The sequence below is a fragment of the Tympanuchus pallidicinctus genome, unplaced genomic scaffold (assembly GCF_026119805.1).
Source record: "Tympanuchus pallidicinctus isolate F22 unplaced genomic scaffold, pur_lepc_1.0 scaffold2, whole genome shotgun sequence".
In the NCBI taxonomy this organism is placed as follows: Eukaryota; Metazoa; Chordata; class Aves; order Galliformes; family Phasianidae; genus Tympanuchus; species Tympanuchus pallidicinctus.
In genome coordinates, this window is record NW_026294721.1 from 35,419,494 (window position 1) to 35,425,493 (window position 6,000).

Below are 6,000 nucleotides of genomic sequence, written 5' to 3' on the forward strand. Positions count from 1 at the left end.
ATAAAAATGACTTTTCAGAAGTGTTGAGGACCAAACCCAGTAACATATAATTGCTCACCATGTCTTAAAATCAGCCTCTTTGGATGGTTTCATGCATGCATTTCAGATACCTCGATTTCAAATGCTTTCTGAAAACCGTCTTGCTGAAGCCAGGGACAATCTTAAATAGAAGCTTAGAGGCATGCCGTTTTTGCCAGTTGCTTAGCTGCTTTCTAGAAAACGCTGCTTTCCCAGCAAAAGTATTTTCAGAGGTAGATATGCTGTAGGTTTTAATATTACTTAAGATACAACTGTAGGACTCCCTATAATGAATGCATGCAGTTTCCATTGACATTCAAAGGAGCTATGCACATACTAAAGTGGAAGTCTTTTTTGGCAAGTGACACTACCACACAGCATTGCAATCCACTGAGTACAGAGACAAATCCTGGTTTCAACTTTTGCACTAGCAAAGCTCCCATTAGCTGACACTCCTTTCCCTGAATCAATCACGTATATATTTGTTCTGATTTAAATATGTTCCTGTGCAGGAAGGGCAGCAGAGGATAATTTATTTTCACATAAAAAGATGAGCAGTTATGATTAATGTCAACATAATTTTCATTTTCTCTTTTCAGTATGCCAGTAATATATGGGACACATTATGTAATGTGTACTTACTAAAATATGCTGCATGTTCCTGAAAGGAGGTTTAATCCTGCTATCTCCAAAGTGAACAGGACCTTTGCCACTGGTGATTTAAAGCAGCTGAGGTCCCCACAAATCAATTTCCACTAATTTATTCTAATTTACAGTAAAATAATCCTGGGAGTGCTATATCAAGAACAGGTTAAGGACAAAAAAACCTACACACAACAGCAGAGTGTCCACCAAGTGACATAACCTCTATTCCTGCTCTGTAAAGAATAATATCATATTTGTGATGCTTAGGCCTAACACTTGGTGACAGCAACAACTCTGAGAGCTGCATTGGCCAAAGCAACTAAGGGTAAAGCAACATTAAAGCAGTTGCTCTCAGTCATGCCTGCAAATTCTTCCAGACTTTGAGACGTTAATCGCAATCACTTATAAAAAGCAACTCTACCCAGAATAAGTGTCTTGGAAAGAAACCACTGTTACCTAAGATGACACCTCTTGGAACTATGATGAAGTTTCCAGGACAGACCTCCTCGTAATTCAAGGGATTATAACATGCCCATAGCATTTGTTTCCACAGGGTAGCAGGAATATAACATAGTTCCTCAACTTTTTTTTTTTTTTGTAAAATTGGACTTAGTGCCTGGTCACGGGTACTCATGCACGTGTCTGCATCAAGAAGTTTTAATTCACATTTTTAGTTCAAGTCAACTAAATCACTGCTTTTCAAACTGTATTACAGATTACACAGTGACTTAGGAAGAGATTTCAAGTTTTCTGGGTCTCCTACTGCAGGTTACAACTCAAGTAAAGAGAGTAGCCTGTAGATGGATGTTCTTCACCCTCCTGCTGTTATGCCAGTGTGGAGAGAGAAAAGCTTCAAGGCTGCAGCTCCAGCAGCATAAATGGAATAAAAACTTCCATTTACTGATTCATTAGTGAGACAAATTATTCTGTTAAAATACATACCAATACAAATGATTTATATTTAACCTGTGTATTTGTGGTATGGCATACCATGTGGTTGTGAAACTGCAAAACTGCATCACAGTATAGTCCAGTCAAGACTGTACTACAATCCAGTCTCCACATCTCTAGTGCTGAGAAGAATTCTGACTAAGATTTACAATGAGAGAGATGGAAGAGATTTTCTGCTAGCAAAAAAACATTGTTTCTTTCCGTTTCAAAGCCTACCCAAATACTTTGTTCAGTTAGTGGTTACATAAAGTGAATGTTGACGCATTCTAGGGCCTTGTAAAAGTAGTAATTAGATGTTCTGCAGGTTTACAAAAGCCAGCAGCATGCTCTTGCAGACCAGAAGGCCAATGGTATCCTGGGCTCCATCAGAAGAGGAGTGGCCAGCAAGGACAGAGAGGTGATTGCCCCTTTCTACTATACCCTTATAAGGCCCCATCTGTAGTACTGCATCCAGGTCTGGGACTCAGAGTACAGGGAAGATGATCCAAGGGCTAGAGCACACCTCCTATGAAGACAGGCTGAAGGAACTAGCTCATTCAGCCTGGAAAAGGCTGCAGGGAGACCTCATTGTAGCCTTCCAATATTTAAAGGGAATTTCTGAACACAAGAGAAATCAACTTTCTACAAGGGTAGTTGCAACAGGACAAGGGGGAATAGTTTAAAACTAAAGGGGAAATATAGATTAGATGCTGGGGGAAGTTTATTGAGTGGTGAGGTGCTGACACAGGCTGCCCAAAGAGGTTGTGGATGCCCCATCCCTGAGGTGCTTAAGGCCAAGTGGGATCAGGCCCTGGGCAATCTGATCTAGTACTAGATTGAGCAGCAGGCAAGCCCAGCCTGTGGTTGATGATCCTTGAGGTGCCTTCCAACCCAAGCCATTTTATGATGACTTTGTGATTCTATGATTATATTCTTCATGAAGACAAAGGAATCTATCCGCAACATGAACAACAAAGAAAATCCTGATTTGGAGGACAATTACCACTGGAAACAGTTTGTAATTATAGAAGAGAAGCAATGTTCAGCTGGCTTAACAAAAACTATATGAACATATATACCAGTAAGTTTCACATCCCAATAAATATAACACTTTAGAGGACAGAGTTAGAACAAGTGATAAATGAACTTTGAGATTCTAAAGGAATATTGACATTGGTTATGAAACCAAACATCCACTGAAGTACTATGCGTAAGTCCAAGGCAAGATGATGAACTGGACAGGGGACCAAGCAATGGAGAAGCAAATTGAAATAATACTGAAACATGGTTTTGCAGAACTGTGCATAAGTACAGAAAAATTCAGATTTAAGACTACTGATGACATGTTTCATATAACTAGATTTCCTGCAGTTGTTTTATATTTTCTTTATCCTAAGGTTTTTCAATGTGGCTTGCTTTTTTTTTTTATCTGTATCATCCACTTTCATTTGTTTATTTTATATGTTACGGAAAACAATTGCTTTATACTTCTGTTTCAGGAAAAAAGTGTTGAAAATAACTGAAGCACACCAGAAATAAAACAGTTTCTGTGCTAACCTTCCACAGAGTGCTTCTTGACTGATGGTAACCATAAAGTATCAGTATCAGCCACAGAAATGTTTTGTCACAGCAGGTCTACCTGTGGCTGCCAGCCAGACTGCTTGTTTTTGAAGTAAATGAAAACACTGATAACTGTTCTTTTTCTTTAGGGTGAAAAAGGAAGCACAAAAGCAAACTTTTCCACCTTATTTGTACTGTTTTTTTTTTTTTTTATACAACACTGTTTTCCTGCCAACTTCTTCCTTAGAAAATATTTGGCCACCTGATTGTTGTATTTTTTTCCTCCCCTCTCTGTTTGACAATTTCCTGCCAACACAGTTCTTGTGAGCACATCACAGTGTTCCTACTCAACCATAATTCCAACCTTTTGGCCTTTACTCTTTCTACCTTTATTTTCAGGTTGGCAGTTGCTTATTTTAAAATCTTTTCACCGTGAAAGGCTATATAAGCCACAAGTAATAAACACAGGCCTGATATTGCTCATGCAATATCAAATACTTTCCTTATTGCTCAAATTTGTTTCTAGCTCTGGAAGCTTTGGTTTTGCCCAGTGAATTTCCTTTCTGCTGAAGCAGTCTAGAACTTGTGCTCCAGCCTCCTTAGAACAGTAAGCCCATAAAAAACCAAGCACACAAAATTATGCAGGTGTCCATTGGTAGGCTTATTTTTGTTTAAACCATGAATTACTCTCTTAACTGGTTATTCTCAGCTTTGTTTACCAGCGTTTACCATTTTAAGGTTGATTTTTAAATGGTGGAATTCTATTCTGTTTATTTTTAAGGTTTCACACTGTCTTCACTTAAAAACAAACATATGAACTACAAAACAAGCACAAAAACTCATCCTGCTCATAACAGAAGACTTGTTGACTGGATATATTAACATCAAACCACTTAGTTTTATAGTAGTCAGTTTTATAAGCATGGTGATTGAGTTCAAAATGTCAAAAACTTTTAAAGAGGTTTTCAGATAAGTGCTGTCAAAAACAGGCTGAGTAAAGTTAACCAGTGGACAAATGCTAGGTCTGAATACTTCTGTGTCTGAGTCTGCACTATCTTTGCTGATCACAATGGCACACCTGTTACACATGCAGTAACCATGCCCAACTCAGATCAATTCCTCCATGAATAAGAGCTGCTCTCAGCTAACTTTTCTGAAGGTTCCTCTGATATACAGTAGTATAAGTGACACAGAAGCCACAGCCAAATTTGTCATCTGATGGCATTTGAGTGACTGCCTCCAAACTTCTATTGAAAAGATATTTGCATAATGAGCACCACCAGCATCACTGAACATAACTGACAAACTTGTAGCTGTCTTTACAGATGGAGAAGAATTAAACGTACATTCTTTTTTCCTACAAGTCAGGTCTGAGGAAGAGCAGCAATGCTGCTAAGAGAACAGGATTTAATCTCAAGTTACAAGTTATTCTCTTTAATTGCTAACTCCTGCATACAGAAGAATCCAATCTCTCCTCAGACACTGAGCTTCTACTCACAGGAAACTGAGCAAATGAACTGAAATGCATGTCAGAAAAAGGTCTGTATGTACCTTACCCCAGAGAAGTTAGAAGCACACATTAAGTATAAATCACTGACCAGAAAATAGCTGGAAATACTGGGAAAATAAGCATGGAATTAATCACATGGATGTGTAGATCAAGTACAGCCAATGGAACTCATAAGAAGTGAGGCATACACTGAGGTTTGAATTGGATCAGCATTTTAAAATACTTTAAAAACATGCTATACAGTTAATGATGGGAAAAACATTTTACGCTCGAGTTTCCATCTTTAATTTCACTTTCAAATAAAACCCCAAACCTTAAGATAGTCTTTGGAGTCCAGGAGTTTGATATTTGGCACACCTTAGCAAACAGAAGCAGTTTACTCTCTTAGCAGAATGGTAGTTTGAGATTTTTCTTTGAACTCCTTTTTCTTTCAGAATGGACATGTAATAAAATACAAGAAACATGCAATTAAGCTTTCTTTCAAAGGTACAGTATCAGTATCAAAAGTTCACAAAATAAAAACAGATATTTTAATTTTGTAAGGAAGGCAGCTAAGTAGATTCACTGAATATGGAGATAGGAAGCTACAGTTAAATGATGTATGAAAAGGACTAATTTCCAAACAAACAGCAACCTGCCAAAGACACATACAAATAAGAATTAAGACTTCACCCTTGACTAGATGCTCACATAGGCATAGCATTACAAGCACATACTATATCAAACTGTAATCTTGTAACCAGTGAGAAGACTTGCATCCTTTTGATGAAAGAAAAAATAAAAAGCTTTGCAGTGCAGTAGACTACCTACAGAAATGAATGAGTTTTCAAGTAGTGATCATCAGAAAATGCATGTACTAAATTAAAGCTTTCTGGACAGCTGCTGGCTTTCATTATGTCTTTGACAGCACAGGCCTATGCTTGTGGCCTTATCTCTTGGGATTAAATGAGGCTCTCAGCTTACTGTGGTTTTCTCCCCTCCCCCCTCACCCAAACAAATAAAACTGTCTTATACTCTAAAAGACTGGTATTCAAATATGAAAGTGTGAAACAAGAGATACATCTTGAGAAGTCCCCCCAAATCCATTATTCCTGTAGGCTGAACTGGAAACATCTTAGCAGTAACACAGCATCCCAGGGGCTGCTGAGGCAACTACACCACACTCAGTGAAAATTAGTGGCAATGTCATGCCTTCAAGAAGAAAAGAAGCTCTACTCTATCACTACTCATGCACAAAACATGTATTTTTAATATGCACATCTTCAATGGAGAATGGTTCTATAGCATGAGAAAAACACAGTTGAAGAAATGCTCTTAGCTCCTTGTACCTACCACTA